The sequence below is a fragment of the Momordica charantia genome, unplaced genomic scaffold (assembly GCF_013281855.1).
Source record: "Momordica charantia cultivar OHB3-1 unplaced genomic scaffold, Mcharantia_2.0 BLBB01000129.1, whole genome shotgun sequence".
Lineage (NCBI taxonomy): Eukaryota > Viridiplantae > Streptophyta > Magnoliopsida > Cucurbitales > Cucurbitaceae > Momordica > Momordica charantia.
The window spans coordinates 8637-31213 of record NW_028275285.1 but is presented as its reverse complement, the minus strand read 5'-3'; the positions used below and the strand labels follow the sequence as shown (position 1 = coordinate 31213).

Here is a 22577-nt window from a genome sequence, read left to right as displayed (position 1 = left end):
ATGTGCCTGATGATTGGAGGGAGACCGCTAGAGACAAAGAGTGGAGACCACTCATTCAGCCCATACAATGTGAGACTTTGGAGTTAGTCAGAGAGTTCTATGCTGCTGTCCATCCCCAGTCACATATAGCCATAGTGCGCGGGAAGGAAATACGGTTTGATGCCACTCAGATCAACTACACCTTCAACATTGAGAATATCAGAGACGCTGTGGGCAATAAGATGTTAGTGACTCCGACTCTGGAACAGCTTGATGAGGCTCTAGAATGTGTTGGGAAGTCCTCTGCCACTTGGGATTTGACTACTCATGGCAAGGTACGACTAAAACCCGAGGATGTTTCCCTAGCTGCTGCAGGATGGTTATACATAGTCAAAAACAGAATTCTGCCAACGGAGCATGATGAGCATGTCACTCAGGATAGGGCATTGCTGGTTTATGCCATGCTAAAGGGCATAGATGTGAATTATGGAGAATTGATCAATACTAGTATCCATGAGTGTGCCCACCGAACACGTGGTAAGCTTTATCACCCACGTTTGGTCACTTCTTTATGCTTACGACAAGGTGTACAGCTCCCTGAGGATCAAATTAAGAGAGATGCCCCAATTGTGGAAGAGAAGAATATTCGGCGTATTATCGCCCATGCGTTACAAAGAAGGGAAGGTACTGGGATGTCTCCTACATCGGAGATCCGTCGTCTTCGAGAGGAGAACCAACAGCTGCGAGATCAGGTTCGAGAAGTCGTGCAACATATCTACAACTTAAGGACTTCATTGGATTTTGCGGTTTTACCTTCATGGCCTCCAGCGCTAGCTGCTATCCTTGGTCATCCATCTCCCAGTACTGACACTGATCCTAGTCCACAACCTCCGACTTCATGAAGGGGAGGTTCCTTCTTTGCTATTTTTTGTGTTTTATTCTTTTGGTTAATGACGTAGTTGCATATTCTAGCATTACTACGCATGTTTTTTTTGTATTGATTATGTTTCGAGCTCAGTTGAAGCATGAATAAATTAGTATCGTTTATCTTCTGATCACTTAAAGTATGCCTTCACTTAACCTTAGTTTAGCTTTTCACATGCCTATTTTGAAGCATCTGTGCTGTGCATGTGATTTCATGTCGATGATGATTATAAGAGATTGTTGAGTTTTCTGTTCTATGCCTGACTAAGCTTTGAGCTATTTCCTTTGTTTATGTGATAAACTCATTTTCTTTTATGTCTTTTTGATCTTTACAGACTTTAAGCTTTTTCTTTGCCCTTATATAGGAAGTCCTTGTCCTTTTTACTGTTAAGCCTTTTTTCATCCGATGCAAACGTCTTTCCCAGTGAGGACACTGTCTCTCTTAAGTTTGGGGGGGACAGTCGTTGTGTCAGTCGTTGTTTCAAAAAGATAAGGTGTTATTTATATTTAAAAAAATCATGCTATTTTCTTTGGACAGTCGTTGTGTCAGTCGTGTTCAAAAAGATAAGGTGTTATTTATATTTAAAAAATCATGCTATTTTCTTTTGAAAAAGAGTCAGTTGGAAAGAAAGAAATGTTGAAAAAGCACTTAGCTAAAAAAAACGAAAGAAAAAAAAAAAAAAAAAAAAAAAAAAGAAGTTGCAAAAGAGTAAAAAGAGTCTTGTTGAGAGAAAATAAGAGTGGGGAAAAGACTTGTGTTAGAAAGAAAAGAGTGGTAAAAACATTGAGAATTAAAGAAAATGTATTTATGATTCCCGAGTCCTACTGTAGACACCCATTTAGTTTTAGGTTGGGTGTTGACTTTGAAAATAGCAGTAAGGATGGTGATAAGTGACTTCGTGTTTCTCATTGTCGTCGTTTTATGACCTAGCTGTTAGTTCAAAGTCTTTCTACGAGTAGCTGTGGTTGAAACCGATGTTAGTGTGTGGAAACCTCAGGGGCTAGTAGCCGGTCTTTCAGATGTAAAAGTCTTAGTGTAAGGAGGGAGTGTGCAGATTCCTTAGGGGTATTTGAAAACGTTTTCTGTTTTTGAAAGAGAAAAAAGATTTTGAAAGAAAAAGTTTTTATCATTTCAAACTTGGTTTATAGTGACTAAGTTTACAAAGGCAATAGAATGGTAGGCTTTGACATCTTTTCCCTGAGACAATTTATGATTGAACATCTCGGTTGCTTTTGCTTTTCCTTATCCATGTGTTAGAAAGCTGATTAAAGTTGCTAAGTTTTGCTTGAGGACAAGCAAAAAGTTAAGTTTGGGGGTGTGATTACGCTTGTTTACATGCGTAAAAAGAAGGTTTTAGATGCTGTTTTTACTATGTTTCAGCTTTGTTTAGGATTTTTCTCGATCGTTTGAGTTCCAATTCATGCAAAATTCATATACTATGGTTTGTGGATGGCTTATATGGTATTTATGACATTTCAGGACCATTTGGGAGTGCAAATTAATCAAAAGAAGCAAAAAGACGGAAAAACCTTCATGGAGGCGCCAGGCGCCTGGGAAGCCTGCAGAAAACAGTTTTTCTTCCAACTTTGCCCTTAATGAAACGCGTCTTCCAATGCGTTTTGGTGGTTCCAACCGATGCATACGTGTAGAAGAAGTGTTCCACTATCAGTTTGAGCACGATTTGGTCAGTCAAAAGAGTTGGAAATGGGTGATTCACCATCGTTTTAGGACCTACCTAACCAATTCTGCACAGCTATAAATTCCAGCAACTTCTCCACCAAATTCATCAAGCCTTGCTTCCTTCTCTTGATCATTTTTAGTGTTTCTTTGTTGCTTTCTAAGTACTTTTGAGTTGCTTTCATTAGTTACTTTTGGTTTTTAAATCCCGAGCACTTTACATTCTTTTATTGAGCTTTGTTTTGTTTCCATTTGTACTTAGTCATTTTCTACTTATTCAAATATATAAAAATCTAGCACTTTGCTTATCTTCTCTTTGCCTTTACTTTATTTTTAGTTAAGAGAGTTGTGTTTTTGGAGGAAAGAGCACGTGACACTCTCCCTTGCTTGAAAGAGAAGGGCGAAGCTCTCAATCCCGATAAAAACTCTCCGTTAGTTAACTTTCGTTTTTCACACATGCATTCCACATTCAACCATTTTACTTGCTGTATTTTCTTCAATATGTCTTTCTAAATTCCCGTCTCTAGCCCGGTTATGGATAGTTAGCCTTTTATGTCTAAAAAGGGTTGCTAAGAAGTAGTGTTTTTACTTTCCATTCATTGCTCAACATGTTTTCCCAAAAAGTTAGGATTTAGAGAAGGCCACTGTAAGTCTTAACAAGTCAATACTGAAAAGGTTGCTTATTTGCATTGTTGAGTGGTTAAACCGAGGAGAGGAGCGCCTTAGACATAAGGGTTCCGCTTAAGTAGCCTAGACATAGGACCTTAACCCGAGGTTGCGACTATTTCCATCCTAAAACTAAGATATATCTCATAATAGACATATTAGGGAATGTCTTAGGACTTTGAACTTGCTTAGATATAAGTAAAGTGAGAAGCGTAGTCGTTAGTTTCTAAAGTAAAATGCATATTGTCCTTAGCATGTCCTTGATTCTTTGTTGGCTAACTTGAAGTAATTCGGGCTAGGTTTTATCATTCTAAGTCCAAATCCCAAATCCAAACCATTATTTGTGACCACTTCCCATTTTACAAGAATCACTCATTCCAACATTCACTATTCTTTAAAACTTTAGAGTTTGGAAATTGTTTAGAAGTCCTTGAGGATCGATACTTGGATACTCCATCCATTTTATATTACTCTGACAGGTGTGCGCTTGCATCTATATAATTGTTACCACGCTTAGCGCGTGCGTTCAGCATAAACGCCCAGTCAAGTTTTTGGCGCCGTTGCCGGGGACTTTAGTTTTAAAATTATTTTCAAATTCTTTTAGTTTTTATTTTTGTGAATTGTTGTTGGGTGTAATTTCCATCCACCGTTTTTGTTCTATATTTTTGGTCGTTTATCTCACAAGGGTACGTTAAAGTGCATGAGCACAAGATCTTTTCTTCTACCCCTTGACCCTGAGATTGAGCGGACCCTTCGAAAAACTCGAAAGGAGCAAAGACTTCGAAAACAACTAGAAAAGCAAAAAGAGAGAGAAGGTGAAATCAGTCCTGAAAGTGAGGTAGAGAGTACAAGCACATCAATGGCAGATATTCCACCTCGTGATCCGGTTGATCCACCTGCTGTTAACGGTAATATGAGGGATCATGCAAGAAATAATGAATTCAACCATATCCAGATGGCGGACAACAGAGACGTGGCAATGCGAGAATATGCCGCCACGGCTTTTCAGAACTTTGATTCAGGGATAGTCAACCCTATTCCAGCCCACGCAAACTTTGAGCTTAAACCAATGATGTTCCAAATGTTGCAGACAATTGGACATTTTGGAGGGCAGGAACATGAGGATCCACATGATCATCTGAAATCATTCATTCAAATTGCAAATGCATTTCGATTACCTGGTATAACAGACGATGCTCTGAGGCTAACACTTTTTCCATTTTCTTTGAAGGACCAAGCTAGAGCATGGCTCAATGCATTTCCACCGGGATCCATCACCACATGGGGGTCGTTAGTGGAGAAGTTCTTAACAAAATTCTTCCCACCTACTCGCCACGCTGATATCAGAGAGGAGATCATCTCCTTTAGACAGTATGATCGTGAACCTGTTCACGAGGCGTGGGAGAGATTTAAAGAACTAATCAGGAAATGTCCGAACCATGGCTTACCGGCATGCATCCAGATAGAACATTTCTTTAGAGGTTTAGATCATCCTACTAAGATGATGCTAAACAATGCTGCCAACGGAGCCTTTACAAAGAAGACATTCAACGAGATAGTTGACATCCTAAATGACTTAGCTTCACATAACGAACTATGGTGTTCGCAAAGATCTAGGGCAGCACCAAAGAAGCAAGATCCAGCTGAAGTTTTGGCTCTGGACATTGCGAGCTCGATGCAAAAAGAGATGGTTACAATGAACCAGAGGCTGAAAGAGATGGCATTGGGAATAAAAAATCCATTAGCCACGCCGATACAACCTGTGCAGTCGGATTATTGCACTCCTGCCCCTGTTTGCCAAGTCAACGATCTCATTTGTTCATTTGCAGTGAAAACCATATTTATGATAATTGTCCACATAACCCTGCTTCTGTTTTTATGTAGGACATGGGAACAATAGGAACTTTAACCCATATTCGAACACCTACAACCCAGGTTGGAGGCACCACCCTAATTTCTCATGGGGAGGACAAGGAGGTTCGAGCGGTTTTAATCAAGGGCAGAGCCAGCAGAACAAGCAGCCCTATGTTCCACCTACACAGCAATACATCCCACCACCGCAACAGCAGTATAATCAGAGAACACAGACTCCACCAGTTCAAAATAACAACTCAAATCTTGAGAATATGATGAAGGAGTACATGGCCCGAACCGACGCAGTGATACAATCCCAAGCGGCATCAATGAGGAATTTCGAGACCCAATTGGGACAGCTCGCCAATGAATTGAAGAATAGACCACAAGGTTCTTTTCCAGGCCATACTGAATTACCAAAACGAGAAGGGAAAGAACAGTGCAAAGCTGTCACCCTCAGGAGTGGACTGACATATGATGGACCAACAATGCCAACAACAGATGTACAGATTCCGTCCACTGAACCAATTGTAAAGATACCAGAAAATCCAACAACACCAGAAAAAGAAAGTATTAGAAAAGGTAATGAGGACACCCCGAGTGTTCCTCCACAGGTACAGCCTTCTTTTACCCCTACTCCCCCGTTTCCACAAAGATTAGTAAAGAAAAATAATGATTCCCAGTTTAGAAAATTTTTAGATATTTTAAAACAACTGCATATAAATATACCATTAGTAGATGCTCTAGAACAGATGCCAAATTATGCTAAGTTTTGAAAGATATAGTTTCTAGGAAGAAAAAAATAGGAGAGCATGAACTGGTAGCCATGACAAAATGTAGTAGTGAAGCTGTAGGCAGCCCGCTACCCATGAAATGTAACGATCCTGGCAGTTTTACCATTCCATGTTCCATAGGAGGAAAAAACTTAGGTAGGGCATTATGTGATCTAGGCGCTAGCATTAATCTTATGCCATTATCAGTTTTCAAATCTTTAGGCATAGGAGAAGCTAGACCTACTACGGTTACCCTCCAACTAGCAGATAGATCTATCATAAGACCTGAGGGAAAGATAGAAGATGTTTTAGTCCAGGTGGACAAATTCATTTTCCCTGCGGACTTTATCATCCTAGATTGCGAGGCAGACTTAGACGTTCCCATTATTTTGGGAAGACCATTTCTAGCCACTGGGGATACAGTTTTTAATGTGAGGAAGGGAGAAATTACAATGAGGGTAAATAATGAAGAAGTTAAATTTAACGTTCTAGACGCCATGAAATTACCAGGAGACTTTGAAGAGTGCTCTGCTATAAATAGCTTGAATCCTACTATGTTTGATGAGTTTTATGACTTATTAGTTACAGAGATTGAAGAAGAGCTTGATAAGATAGCAGAAGGACCAGAAGATATGGCTAATCCTATTGGAAAAATACAAAAAGAAGAATGCAAGTCGTTACTTCCGTCCATAGTGGAACCACCCACGTTGGAGCAGAAGCCATTGCCGTCGCATTTGAAATATGCGTATCTAGGGGATAACGACACTTTACCAGTTATTATAGCTTCCAATTTATCACCTACTAATGAATATTCTTTATTGCAGATTTTGGAGAAGCACAAAAAGGCCATTGGATGGACGATAGCAGATATCCGAGGGATAAGCCCGGCCTTTTGCATGCACAAAATTCTATTGGAAGAAGATGCTAAGAACTCTATTGAGAGTCAAAGGCGGTTGAACCCGAAGATGAAAGAGGTTGTAAGGAAAGAAATTCTCAAATGGCTTGACGCCGGTGTTATATACCCAATATCTGACAGCAGCTGGGTAAGCCCAGTACAGTGTGTACCAAAGAAAGGGGGTATAACCGTGGTGGCCAACGAGGAGAATGAGCTCATCTCAACCCGAACTGTGAGCGGGTGGAGAGTTTGCATTGACTATCGCAAACTCAACAAGGTAACAAAGAAAGACCATTTTCCTCTCCCGTTTATTGACCAGATGCTCGACCGTCTGGCAGGTAAGGATTTCTATTGTTTTTTAATGGATATTCGGGTTATAATCAAATTACTATTGCTCCAGAAGACCAGGAGAAGACAACATTTACGTGTCCGTATGGTACGTTCGCTTTTAGGCGAATGCCCTTTGGACTATGCAATGCACCCGCGACTTTTCAGAGGTGTATGATGGCCATCTTCTCTGACATGGTAGAAAATATTCTAGAGGTTTTTATGGATGACTTTTCTGTTTTTGGAAATTCTTTCGACGCATGTTTAGTTAATTTGGAGAGAGTATTGGAGAGATGTGAACAAACAAACCTAGTCCTAAATTGGGAGAAGTGTCATTTCATGGTACAAGAGGGTATTGTTTTGGGTCACAAAATTTCCAAGCAAGGAATAGAGGTAGACCACGCTAAGATAGACATCATTTCAAAGCTACCTCCTCCTACAAATGTCAAAGGGATTAGAAGTTTTTTAGGGCATGGGGGATTTTACCGCCGCTTTATAAAAGACTTTGCTAAAATTTCTAAACCCTTGTGTCAATTGTTAGAACATGATAGACCATTTGTTTTTGATGATGACTGTTTAAAATCATTTGAAATGTTGAAAGTTGCTCTAAGTTCAGCTCCTATAATTATCGAACCTAATTGGGATTTACCTTTTGAGCTCATGTGTGATGCTAGTGATTATGCAATAGGAGCTATGTTAGGACAACGTAAAAACAAGATCTTGCATCCTGTGTATTATGCTAGTAAGACTCTGACCGGTGCACAACTCAATTACACTACTACTGAAGAGGAACTGTTAGCAGTTGTGTTCGCCTTTGATAAGTTTAGGTCTTACTTGATAGGCACAAAAGTCATTGTTTTTACTGACCATTCTGCTTTAAAATATTTATTTGCTAAAAAAGATGCTAAACCACGTTTGATACGGTGGATTTTGTTACTTCAAGAGTTTGATATTGAAGTTAGGGACAGGAAGGGTACTGAAAACCAAGTTGCTGATCACCTGTCTAGATTGGAATCCCGCTCTGTGATGATGGAACTGTTATTCGTGAACAGTTTATTGACGAGCAACTCTTGCGAGTTGATTCAGTTCCGTGGTATGCCGATATAGCAAATTATTTGGTAAGTCGAATAGTTCCTTATGAGTTCAACAAGCAACAGGTAAAGAAATTTCTAAATGAAGTTCGATGTTATCGTTGGGATGAGCCTTTTTTATATAAGCTAGGACCTGACAATATCTTACGCAGGTGTGTCGCAGAAGAAGAGCACGAGGCGATATTAGACGCTTGTCATATGTCTCCATATGGAGGACATTTTGCAGGACACAAAACCGCAGCCAAAGTTTTGCAAAGTGGGTTCTTTTGGCCCACTCTGTTCAAAGATGCACATAAGTTTGCCCAGGTTTGTGACAAATGCCAACGGACAGGTAATATATCTAAACGCCACGAAATGCCTCAAACCCCGATCCTGGAGATTGAAATATTTGATGTGTGGGGTATAGATTTTATGGGTCCATTTCCATCTTCTAATGGTAAGCTTTATATATTGTTAGCAGTAGATTATGTTTCGAAATGGATAGAAGCCATTGCAACTGCTACCAATGATTCCAAAGTTGTCATTCGTTTTCTGCAAAAGCACATTTTTACGCGTTATGGAACCCCGCGTTGTCTGATAAGCGATGGGGGGGCTCATTTTGTGAATAGGTCTATGCAAAAGTTGCTGACTAAATACAATGTGCGTCATAGGGTTGCAACAGCATATCATCCTCAGTCGAATGGGTTAGCCGAAATATCTAATAGGGAGATAAAAAACATTTTAGAAAAAACTGTAAATCTTAACCGTAGGGATTGGTCTTTTAAGCTTGATGATTCACTTTGGGCATATAGGACAGCATTTAAGACTCCCCTCGGCATGTCCCCCTATAGGCTAGTTTTTGGAAAAGCATGTCATTTGCCTCTTGAGCTAGAATATAAAGCATTTTGGGCTACTAAGAAATTAAATTTTGATTTGTTGGCTGCAGGTGAAGCGAGGAAGTTACAATTGTTGGAATTAGAAGAACACAGGCACTTTTCTTATGAGAATGCTAAGTTGTTTAAGGAAAAAACTAAACAGTGGCATGATAGGCGTCTTCGGCCGAACAATCTTCAAGAAGGTGATCTGGTTCTGTTATTCAACTCTAGGTTGAAACTTTTCCCTGGAAAACTTAAGTCTAGATGGTCTGGTCCCTTTCAAATTTTTAAAGTCTACCCATATGGGGCAGTGGATCTAGTTGACTCTAAGGGAAATGTTTTAAAGTAAATGGGCAGAGACTTAAGCCGTATTTTGGAGAACCAGTGGATAGAGGAAAAACCTCTATTCAACTTTCAGGTCAATAAATTTTTGCGAAAAATGTTTTTCCTTCTTATCCGTTTGGAAAGAACAAAAGTAAAGGAAGGAAATTTTTGTATCTTACATTCTTTTTGTCTAATTATAAAAAGTTTTGCTTATTAAGAATGTTTTTGGAAAACGTTGAAAAACAAAAAGAAAGAATGAAAAAAAAAAAAACAAAACATTGAAAAAATTTTACGCAGGCGCCTGGCGCCTGCCCTTTGCGAAAATAAATCACGCAGGCGCCTGGCGCCTGCCCTGTTTTCCAGCAGTTCGAGTTTCGTTTTCCTTCACGGTTTGGGTTTTAATTTTCGATAGCATGGGCTTTATTTTGGGTCAAACATTAATCCTCTATGATTTAGCTTTAAGAACTTCTCTTCAAACTCAAATTTTGTTTCCCTAATCCTATTTTGTATTCAAATTTGTTTTCTTTTCCTTTTAGGTTTAGGAAAACTTGGTTGAACTTAAATGTCAATCCCTCTCCATTTAGGATTTAGTTTTGGGAAGGCTTTAAATAGACCCATTGCCTAAGCTTTACAACTCCACCAAAACCCACACAACTCTCTTCTTCCCCTTGTTTTTTCGAAAAAAAAAACCACTCCCTTCATCACCCTTGTTTTCGATTTTCAGCCACCAAAGAGAAGAAGAAATTTCCAGCATTTGCTTACATCTATGGCTTCCTCTTCTCAACATACTTCACTTCCTACCTCTTCCACTCAAGCTCCAAATGCCACAAGCATTCCTTTTCCACCATTGGAGAACTTCCAACAACACATGGGTTCAGATTCTAGGCTAGCTGCTGTTAGGGGAGGAAACCCGCTTCAAACATTTGAATGTCCTCCATCCCAAGCTCCTACACAACATCCTATAATGAGCCCACATGGTTATGTTAATTTTCAGCAACTACCCACCTTTAATATACCTCAAAACAGTGAGTTTAGGGCTGAAAATCCTCAACAACTTCCTCCAATGATCAATCCGGGTATGTACCAACCGTTTATGTTTAACCCGGTTCCTTCATATCATTTTCCCTTGTCCCAAATGCAAATTCCAGCTAGTGTTCATCCTTATGGAATGCCAAACCATCTACTCTATTTCCTAGCCTTCCACCTTATTATGGAATGGGTCATTGGGTACCTCCAACCAATTATGGGATGCTTTCACCTAGGTTCCCCCACCACCTCAACTTCCATTCCTAGAAAGAGGACCTCAAGCACCCCAATTGAACCCTAACATATCGAGTACCTTCAACATGGGACAACTAAAACCCTTAGAGCCTCCTAGGATGCCAACCCCAATCAATATGCCAATGGATGCAGGAGATGAGCATGGAGGAGAGCAAGAGAAGAGCCACAGCCATAGGCTAGAGCCCGGGGTTTCGATAGGGCAAAAGAGGAAGGGCAAGGAGGTGATGATAGACCCAGAAATTGAGGAAGATGGGAGTAGTAGGCGTCTGACGCCTAAGGATTCATCTATGGAGAACAGGGACGAGGAGCAGTTTATTCATCTCCATTGATTATTACACCGGAAGATGGTAATGATGATTTTCTACTGGTTTCACGAGGACATTGTTCAAATATGCCGGAAACAGAGGATACCGAGAACGAAGTGGTGAGAACAGATACTCAGGAACCTTCCCTATTGGATACACCTACAGAAGGAGCATTTTGTAGTCACCAAGAGTTGCCTACTGGGGCAACTGGATCTACTCCGTTGGCAACGGATGAGTATGTCACACCGATGGCCACTCTACCAGGGGTAAGGGATGCTCACACTATTCCTTCTAATACAGTTAACCCGCTTGGGTGTGATACAGGTAGATCCAAGGTTGGGGAGAATAGTACTCAAGAACCTACCAACGAAGAAGATCTTGAGGACACGCAGACGATAAGGGAAATGTTTCAATACAAGAGGCGGGAGAAAAAGAGTTCAAAACGACGTGCAGTTCAGGCTAAGAAGCCAACAGTGCCCATGAATGAACCTAAAACGAGAGCTGCGAAAGCTAAAGCAGCTGAAGCTAAGAAGAAGGTAGTGGCACCTGGGCCAGTTGATACAATTGAACTGGACTTGTCTGAGGGAGAGGAGGTCGAGACGAAATGGAACGCAGCAAATTTAGCCACTCGAACTTCATTAATGAAATCCCGTAAGATTATGACAGAATTGGGATTTAATCTCACCCTAGGAGATGTGCCTGATGATTGGAGGGAGACCGCTAGAGACAAAGAGTGGAGACCACTCATTCAGCCCATACAATATGAGGCTTTGGAGTTAGTCAGAGAGTTCTATGCTGCTGTCCATCCCCAGTCACATATAGCCATAGTGCGCGGGAAGGAAATACGGTTTGATGCCACTCAGATCAACTACACCTTCAACATTGAGAATATCAGAGACGCTGTGGGCAATAAGATGTTAGTGACTCCGACTCTGGAACAGCTTGATGAGGCTCTAGAATGTGTTGGGAAGTCCTCTGCCACTTGGGATTTGACTACTCATGGCAAGGTACGACTAAAACCCGAGGATGTTTCCCTAGCTGCTGCAGGATGGTTATACATAGTCAAAAACAGAATTCTGCCAACGGAGCATGATGAGCATGTCACTCAGGATAGGGCATTGCTGGTTTATGCCATGCTAAAGGGCATAGATGTGAATTATGGAGAATTGATCAATACTAGTATCCATGAGTGTGCCCACCGAACACGTGGTAAGCTTTATCACCCACGTTTGGTCACTTCTTTATGCTTACGACAAGGTGTACAGCTCCCTGAGGATCAAATTAAGAGAGATGCCCCAATTGTGGAAGAGAAGAATATTCGGCGTATTATCGCCCATGCGTTACAAAGAAGGGAAGGTACTGGGATGTCTCCTACATCGGAGATCCGTCGTCTTCGAGAGGAGAACCAACAGCTGCGAGATCAGGTTCGAGAAGTCGTGCAACATATCTACAACTTAAGGACTTCATTGGATTTTGCGGTTTTACCTTCATGGCCTCCAGCGCTAGCTGCTATCCTTGGTCATCCATCTCCCAGTACTGACACTGATCCTAGTCCACAACCTCCGACTTCATGAAGGGGAGGTTCCTTCTTTGCTATTTTTTGTGTTTTATTCTTTTTGGTTAATGACGTAGTTGCATATTCTAGCATTACTACGCATGTTTTTTTTTGTATTGATTATGTTTCGAGCTCAGTTGAAGCATGAATAAATTAGTATCGTTTATCTTCTGATCACTTAAAGTATGCCTTCACTTAACCTTAGTTTAGCTTTTCACATGCCTATTTTGAAGCATCTGTGCTGTGCATGTGATTTCATGTCGATGATGATTATAAGAGATTGTTGAGTTTTCTGTTCTATGCCTGACTAAGCTTTGAGCTATTTCCTTTGTTTATGTGATAAACTCATTTTCTTTTATGTCTTTTTGATCTTTACAGACTTTAAGCTTTTTCTTTGCCCTTATATAGGAAGTCCTTGTCCTTTTTACTGTTAAGCCTTTTTTTCATCCGATGCAAACGTCTTTTCCCAGTGAGGACACTGTCTCTCTTAAGTTTGGGGGGGACAGTCGTTGTGTCAGTCGTTGTTTCAAAAAGATAAGGTGTTATTTATATTTAAAAAAATCATGCTATTTTCTTTGGACAGTCGTTGTGTCAGTCGTTGTTTCAAAAAGATAAGGTGTTATTTATATTTAAAAAAATCATGCTATTTTCTTTTGAAAAAGAGTCAGTTGGAAAGAAAGAAAATGTTGAAAAAGCACTTAGCTAAAAAAAAACGAAAGAAAAAAAAACGAAAGAAAAAAAAAAAAGAAGTTGCAAAAGAGTAAAAAGAGTCTTGTTGAGAGAAAATAAGAGTGGGGAAAAGACTTGTGTTAGAAAGAAAAGAGTGGTAAAAACATTGAGAATTAAAGAAAATGTATTTATGATTCCCGAGTCCTACTGTAGACACCCATTTAGTTTTAGGTTGGGTGTTGACTTTGAAAATAGCAGTAAGGATGGTGATAAGTGACTTCGTGTTTCTCATTGTCGTCGTTTTATGACCTAGCTGTTAGTTCAAAGTCTTTCTACGAGTAGCTGTGGTTGAAACCGATGTTAGTGTGTGGAAACCTCAGGGGCTAGTAGCCGGTCTTTCAGATGTAAAAGTCTTAGTGTAAGGAGGGAGTGTGCAGATTCCTTAGGGGTATTTGAAAACGTTTTCTGTTTTGAAAGAGAAAAAAGATTTTGAAAGAAAAAGTTTTTATCATTTCAAACTTGGTTTATAGTGACTAAGTTTACAAAGGCAATAGAATGGTAGGCTTTGACATCTTTTCCTGAGACAATTTATGATTGAACATCTCGGTTGCTTTTGCTTTTCCTTATCCATGTGTTAGAAAGCTGATTAAAGTTGCTAAGTTTTGCTTGAGGACAAGCAAAAAGTTAAGTTTGGGGGTGTGATTACGCTTGTTTACATGCGTAAAAAGAAGGTTTTAGATGCTGTTTTTACTATGTTTCAGCTTTGTTTAGGATTTTTCTCGATCGTTTGAGTTCCAATTCATGCAAAATTCATATACTATGGTTTGTGGATGGCTTATATGGTATTTATGACATTTAGGACCATTTGGGAGTGCAAATTAATCAAAAGAAGCAAAAAGACGGAAAAACCTTCATGGAGGCGCCAGGCGCCTGGGAAGCCTGCAGAAAACAGTTTTTCTTCCAACTTTGCCCTTAATGAAACGCGTCTTCCAATGCGTTTTGGTGGTTCCAACCGATGCATACGTGTAGAAGAAGTGTTCCACTATCAGCTTGAGCACGATTTGGTCAGTCAAAAGAGTTGGAAATGGGTGATTCACCATCGTTTTAGGACCTACCTAACCAATTCTGCACAGCTATAAATTCCAGCAACTTCTCCACCAAATTCATCAAGCCTTGCTTCCTTCTCTTGATCATTTTTAGTGTTTCTTTGTTGCTTTCTAAGTACTTTTGAGTTGCTTTCATTAGTTACTTTTGGTTTTAAATCCCGAGCACTTTACATTCTTTTATTGAGCTTTGTTTTGTTTCCATTTGTACTTAGTCATTTTCTACTTATTCAAATATATAAAAATCTAGCACTTTGCTTATCTTCTCTTTGCCTTTACTTTATTTTTAGTTAAGAGAGTTGTGTTTTTGGAGGAAAGAGCACGTGACACTCCCTTGCTTGAAAGAGAAGGGCGAAGCTCTCAATCCCGATAAAAACTCTCCGTTAGTTAACTTTGTTTTTCACACATGCATTCCACATTCAACCATTTTACTTGCTGTATTTTCTTCAATATGTCTTTCTAAATTCCCGTCTCTAGCCGGTTATGGATAGTTAGCCTTTTATGTCTAAAAAGGGTTGCTAAGAAGTAGTGTTTTTACTTTCCATTCATTGCTCAACATGTTTTCCCAAAAAGTTAGGATTTAGAGAAGGCCACTGTAAGTCTTAACAAGTCAATACTGAAAAGGTTGCTTATTTGCATTGTTGAGTGGTTAAACCGAGGAGAGGAGCGCCTTAGACATAAGGGTTCCGCTTAAGTAGCCTAGACATAGGACCTTAACCCGAGGTTGCGACTATTTCCATCCTAAAACTAAGATATATCTCATAATAGACATATTAGGGAATGTCTTAGGACTTTGAACTTGCTTAGACATAAGTAAAGTGAGAAGCGTAGTCGTTAGTTTCTAAAGTAAAACGCATATTGTCCTTAGCATGTCCTTGATTCTTTGTTGGCTAACTTGAAGTAATTCGGGCTAGGTTTTATCATTCTAAGTCCAAATCCCAAATCCAAACCATTATTTGTGACCACTTCCCATTTTACAAGAATCACTCATTCCAACATTCACTATTCTTTAAAACTTTAGAGTTGGAAATTGTTTAGAAGTCCTTGAGGATCGATACTTGGATACTCCATCCATTTTATATTACTCTGACAGGTGTGCGCTTGCATCTATATAATTGTTACCACGCTTAGCGCGTGCGTTCAGCATAAACGCCCAGTCAAGTTTTTGGCGCCGTTGCCGGGGACTTTAGTTTTAAAATTATTTTCAAATTCTTTTAGTTTTTATTTTTGTGAATTGTTGTTGGGTGTAATTTCCATCCACCGTTTTTGTTCTATATTTTGGTCGTTTATCTCACAAGGGTACGTTAAAGTGCATGAGCACAAGATCTTTTCTTCTACCCTTGACCCTGAGATTGAGCGGACCCTTCGAAAAACTCGAAAGGAGCAAAGACTTCGAAAACAACTAGAAAAGCAAAAGAGAGAGAAGGTGAAATCAGTCCTGAAAGTGAGGTAGAGAGTACAAGCACATCAATGGCAGATATTCCACCTCGTGATCCGGTTGATCCACCTGCTGTTAACGGTAATATGAGGGATCATGCAAGAAATAATGAATTCAACCATATCCAGATGGCGGACAACAGAGACGTGGCAATGCGAGAATATGCCGCCACGGCTTTTCAGAACTTTGATTCAGGGATAGTCAACCCTATTCCAGCCCACGCAAACTTTGAGCTTAAACCAATGATGTTCCAAATGTTGCAGACAATTGGACATTTTGGAGGGCAGGAACATGAGGATCCACATGATCATCTGAAATCATTCATTCAAATTGCAAATGCATTTCGATTACCTGGTATAACAGACGATGCTCTGAGGCTAACACTTTTTCCATTTTCTTTGAAGGACCAAGCTAGAGCATGGCTCAATGCATTTCCACCGGGATCCATCACCACATGGGGGTCGTTAGTGGAGAAGTTCTTAACAAAATTCTTCCCACCTACTCGCCACGCTGATATCAGAGAGGAGATCATCTCCTTTAGACAGTATGATCGTGAACCTGTTCACGAGGCGTGGGAGAGATTTAAAGAACTAATCAGGAAATGTCCGAACCATGGCTTACCGGCATGCATCCAGATAGAACATTTCTTTAGAGGTTTAGATCATCCTACTAAGATGATGCTAAACAATGCTGCCAACGGAGCCTTTACAAAGAAGACATTCAACGAGATAGTTGACATCCTAAATGACTTAGCTTTACATAACGAACTATGGTGTTCGCAAAGATCTAGGGCAGCACCAAAGAAGCAAGATCCAGCTGAAGTTTTGGCTCTGGACATTGCGAGCTCGATGCAAAAAGAGATGGTTACAATGAACCAGAGGCTGAAAGAGATGGCATTGGGAATAAAAAATCCATTAGCCACGCCGATACAACCTGTGCAGTCGGATTATTGCACTCCTGCCCCTGTTTGCCAAGTCAACGATCTCATTTGTTCATTCTGCAGTGAAAACCATATTTATGATAATTGTCCACATAACCCTGCTTCTGTTTTTTATGTAGGACATGGGAACAATAGGAACTTTAACCCATATTCGAACACCTACAACCCAGGTTGGAGGCACCACCCTAATTTCTCATGGGGAGGACAAGGAGGTTCGAGCGGTTTTAATCAAGGGCAGAGCCAGCAGAACAAGCAGCCCTATGTTCCACCTACACAGCAATACATCCCACCACCGACAGCAGTATAATCAGAGAACACAGACTCCACCAGTTCAAAATAACAACTCAAATCTTGAGAATATGATGAAGGAGTACATGGCCCGAACCGACGCAGTGATACAATCCCAAGCGGCATCAATGAGGAATTTCGAGACCCAATTGGGACAGCTCGCCAATGAATTGAAGAATAGACCACAAGGTTCTTTTCCAGGCCATACTGAATTACCAAAACGAGAAGGGAAAGAACAGTGCAAAGCTGTCACCCTCAGGAGTGGACTGACATATGATGGACCAACAATGCCAACAACAGATGTACAGATTCCGTCCACTGAACCAATTGTAAAGATACCAGAAAATCCAACAACACCAGAAAAAGAAAGTATTAGAAAAGGTAATGAGGACACCCCGAGTGTTCCTCCACAGGTACAGCCTTCTTTTACCCCTACTCCCCCGTTTCCACAAAGATTAGTAAAGAAAAAATAATGATTCCCAGTTTAGAAAATTTTAGATATTTTAAAACAACTGCATATAAATATACCATTAGTAGATGCTCTAGAACAGATGCCAAATTATGCTAAGTTTTTGAAAGATATAGTTTCTAGGAAGAAAAAAATAGGAGAGCATGAACTGGTAGCCATGACAAAATGTAGTAGTGAAGCTGTAGGCAGCCCGCTACCCATGAAATGTAACGATCCTGGCAGTTTTACCATTCCATGTTCCATAGGAGGAAAAAACTTAGGTAGGGCATTATGTGATCTAGGCGCTAGCATTAATCTTATGCCATTATCAGTTTTCAAATCTTTAGGCATAGGAGAAGCTAGACCTACTACGGTTACCCTCCAACTAGCAGATAGATCTATCATAAGACCTGAGGGAAAGATAGAAGATGTTTTAGTCCAGGTGGACAAATTCATTTTCCCTGCGGACTTTATCATCTAGATTGCGAGGCAGACTTAGACGTTCCCATTATTTTGGGAAGACCATTTCTAGCCACTGGGGATACAGTTTTTAATGTGAGGAAGGGAGAAATTACAATGAGGGTAAATAATGAAGAAGTTAAATTTAACGTTCTAGACGCCATGAAATTACCAGGAGACTTTGAAGAGTGCTCTGCTATAAATAGCTTGAATCCTACTATGTTTGATGAGTTTTATGACTTATTAGTTACAGAGATTGAAGAAGAGCTTGATAAGATAGCAGAAGGACCAGAAGATATGGCTAATCCTATTGAAAAATACAAAAAGAAGAATGCAAGTCGTTACTTCCGTCCATAGTGGAACCACCCACGTTGGAGCAGAAGCCATTGCCGTCGCATTTGAAATATGCGTATCTAGGGGATAACGACACTTTACCAGTTATTATAGCTTCCAATTTATCACCTACTAATGAATATTCTTTATTGCAGATTTTGGAGAAGCACAAAAAGGCCATTGGATGGACGATAGCAGATATCCGAGGGATAAGCCCGGCCTTTTGCATGCACAAAATTCTATTGGAAGAAGATGCTAAGAACTCTATTGAGAGTCAAAGGCGGTTGAACCCGAAGATGAAAGAGGTTGTAAGGAAAGAAATTCTCAAATGGCTTGACGCCGGTGTTATATACCCAATATCTGACAGCAGTGGGTAAGCCCAGTACAGTGTGTACCAAAGAAAGGGGGTATAACCGTGGTGGCCAACGAGGAGAATGAGCTCATCTCAACCCGAACTGTGAGGGGTGGAGAGTTTGCATTGACTATCGCAAACTCAACAAGGTAACAAAGAAAGACCATTTCCTCTCCCGTTTATTGACCAGATGCTCGACCGTCTGGCAGGTAAGGATTTCTATTGTTTTTTAAATGGATATTCGGGTTATAATCAAATTACTATTGCTCCAGAAGACCAGGAGAAGACAACATTTACGTGTCCGTATGGTACGTTCGCTTTTAGGCGAATGCCCTTTGGACTATGCAATGCACCCGCGACTTTTCAGAGGTGTATGATGGCCATCTTCTCTGACATGGTAGAAAATATTCTAGAGTTTTTATGGATGACTTTTCTGTTTTTGGAAATTCTTTCGACGCATGTTTAGTTAATTTGGAGAGAGTATTGGAGAGATGTGAACAAACAAACCTAGTCCTAAATTGGGAGAAGTGTCATTTCATGGTACAAGAGGGTATTGTTTTGGGTCACAAAATTTCCAAGCAAGGAATAGAGGTAGACCACGCTAAGATAGACATCATTTCAAAGCTACCTCCTCCTACAAATGTCAAAGGGATTAGAAGTTTTTTAGGGCATGGGGGATTTTACCGCCGCTTTATAAAAGACTTTGCTAAAATTTCTAAACCCTTGTGTCAATTGTTAGAACATGATAGACCATTTGTTTTTGATGATGACTGTTTAAAATCATTTGAAATGTTGAAAGTTGCTCTAAGTTCAGCTCCTATAATTATCGAACCTAATTGGGATTTACCTTTTGAGCTCATGTGTGATGCTAGTGATTATGCAATAGGAGCTATGTTAGGACAACGTAAAAACAAGATCTTGCATCCTGTGTATTATGCTAGTAAGACTCTGACCGGTGCACAACTCAATTACACTACTACTGAAGAGGAACTGTTAGCAGTTGTGTTCGCCTTTGATAAGTGGTCTTACTTGATAGGCACAAAAGTCATTGTTTTTACTGACCATTCTGCTTTAAAATATTTATTTGCTAAAAAAGATGCTAACCACGTTTGATACGGTGGATTTTGTTACTTCAAGAGTTTGATATTGAAGTTAGGGACAGGAAGGGTACTGAAAACCAAGTTGCTGATCACCTGTCTAGATTGGAATCCCCGCTCTGTGATGATGGAATGTTATTCGTGAACAGTTTATTGACGAGCAACTCTTGCGAGTTGATTCAGTTCCGTGGTATGCCGATATAGCAAATTATTTGGTAAGTCGAATAGTTCCTTATGAGTTCAACAAGCAACAGGTAAAGAAATTTCTAAATGAAGTTCGATGTTATCGTGGGATGAGCCTTTTTTATATAAGCTAGGACCTGACAATATCTTACGCAGGTGTGTCGCAGAAGAAGAGCACGAGGCGATATTAGACGCTTGTCATATGTCTCCATATGGAGGACATTTTGCAGGACACAAAACCGCAGCCAAAGTTTTGCAAAGTGGTTCTTTTGGCCCACTCTGTTCAAAGATGCACATAAGTTTGCCCAGGTTTGTGACAAATGCCAACGGACAGGTAATATATCTAAGCGCCACGAATGCCTCAAACCCCGATCCTGGAGATTGAAATATTTGATGTGTGGGGTATAGATTTTATGGGTCCATTTCCATCTTCTAATGGTAAGCTTTATATATTGTTAGCAGTAGATTATGTTTCGAAATGGATAGAAGCCATTGCAACTGCTACCAATGATTCCAAAGTTGTCATTCGTTTTCTGCAAAAGCACATTTTTACGCGTTATGGAACCCCGCGTTGTCTGATAAGCGATGGGGGGGCTCATTTGTGAAAGGTCTATGCAAAAGTTGCTGACTAAATACAATGTGCGTAGTAGATTTTACGAACTTAATAAGGCATGTACGAAAGATTGCTTCCCACTGCCGAGGATTGATCAGCTCGTGGACGCCACAGCCGGGCACGAAACTGCTCACCTTCATGGACGCCTACTCTGGGTACAACCAATCAAGATGCATGTCCCAGATGAAGGTCATACCGCTTTCATAACAGACCAAGGTCTGTATGCTACAAGGTCATGCCCTGGGTTAAAGAAAGCAGAGCGACCTACCAGAGAATGGTGAACAAAATGTTCGCCAAGCAGATCGGCCGGAATATGGAAGTGTATGTGGACGACATGCTTGTCAAGAGCAAGCAGTCTAAGTCGCATCTCTCGACCTGGCCGAAGCTTCGAGGTTCTGAGGGCATATCAATGAAGCTCAACCCGACTAAGTGTGCCTTTGGAGTTCCTCGGGAAAATTCCTTGGCTTCATGGTAAAACAACCGGGGAATCGAGGCCAACCCCAAAAAGATTAAAGCCGTGATCGAGATGGAGGCACCTAAAAACCTGAAGCAGCTTCAGTGCCTCAATGGCAGGATTGCGGCCCTGAACCGGTTTGTTTCAAGGTCGACAGATAAGTGCCTCCCTTTCTTCAAGGTCTTACGAAAGAAGGGCCGTTTGAATGGACAGCGGAGTGCGAGCAAGCGTTTCAGCAATTGAAGAGCTACCTCTGTTCGGCACCCTTGCTTGCCAAGCCCATGCGGGGGACAAGCTCCAATTGTACCTAGCAGTGTCTGACAGTGCCGTCAGCTCAGCCCTAATCAGGACAGGGAGAGAAAGCGCGGCAAAACCCGGTCTACTACACAAAGCAAGGCTATGACCGAAGCCGAGACTAGATACCCTCGATGGAGAAGTTGGCTCTCGCTTTTGGTCACCTCGGCCCGACGACTTAGACCATACTTCCAAGCCCATACGGTGGTGGTGCTCACTATAACTTGCCCTTAAAAGTATCTTCCACAAGCCGGAAGCTTCCGGACGCCTAATGAACTGGGCAGTAGAGCTAAGTGAGTACGACATCCAGTTCGAACCCAGAACTGCGTTGAAAGGACAAGCAGCGGCAGATTTATAGCCGAGCTCACACCACCTTCCGAACTGAGCGAGTCCGACCTACCTTGGACAGTCTATGTCGACGGATCTCCAATGAGAAGGGGTGCGGAGCCGGGGTCCTCTTGTTCGGACCAGGGGGTGAGCGATTTGAGTATGCCTGCGGTTCAGCTTCCGGACTCTAACAACGAGGCTGAGTATGAAGCATTTATTGCCGGCTGCGAATTGCTCGAGCATTGGGGGCCTCTTGTGTTAAGGTCTTCAGTGACTCCCAGCTGGTGGTGAGCAGATACAGATCAAGGACGGAATACCAAGCCAAAGACCCGAATGGAGAAGTATGTGGGCAAGGTCAGATCATACCTCGCCAGTTTCGAACTTACGAGGGAAGCCGGATTCCGCGAGCAGGAAAGAAAAATTCTAATGCTGACGCCTGGCCAAGTTAGCATCGGCGTACGAGACCGACCTCGCCAGGTCGGTCCCCGTCGAGATCTAGATAATCCCTCAATATTAGAGCCAGATCTAATGGAGATCGGCGCTCCAGAATCCTCATGGATGGACCCGATCACGGACTTCATTAGGGGAACTCACCACAAGACCCCAAGGAGTGCATAAATTGGCAAGGCGGGCAGCTCGGTTCGTGGTTTGAGATGGTTGCATTGTACCGACGTGGCTTTTCCCTGCCTCTATTGAAATGCCTAACCCCTGAAGAGGGCCTGTACGTCCTCAGAGAGATCCACGAAGGAGTGTGCGGCAATCACTCAGGCGCCCGGTCGCTGTCAGCCAAAGTGATCCGGCAAGGATACTATTGGCCGACCCTCAGCCAGGAACGCCAAGAAGTTCGTTAGAACTTGCGACAATTAACAAATGCTACGGGGCCATAATCCACCAACCTCCCGAGCTGCTCACCCCCATCTCGGCCCCATGGCCATTCGCGCAGGGGGGTTAGATATCATTGGTCCTTCCCTTTGGGCAAGGGCCAGACCAAGTTCGCTGTGGTGTGGTGGATTACTTCACCAAGTGGGCCGAGGCCGAGGCGGTCTCCCACATAACGAAATCCAGGGTCACGT

General features: G+C 41.3%; 2 non-coding genes across 2 annotated transcripts; both read right to left on the bottom strand.

Annotated features, from left to right (window-relative positions):
• Positions 1-4586: 4586 nt before the first annotated feature.
• Positions 4587-4693, bottom strand: LOC148207591 (small nucleolar RNA R71). The gene has a single exon (XR_015787788.1). It is a non-coding gene; the product is annotated as a small nucleolar RNA R71 (small nucleolar RNA).
• Positions 4694-16228: 11535 nt separating this feature from the next.
• Positions 16229-16335, bottom strand: LOC148207590 (small nucleolar RNA R71). The gene has a single exon (XR_015787787.1). It is a non-coding gene; the product is annotated as a small nucleolar RNA R71 (small nucleolar RNA).
• Positions 16336-22577: the final 6242 nt, after the last annotated feature.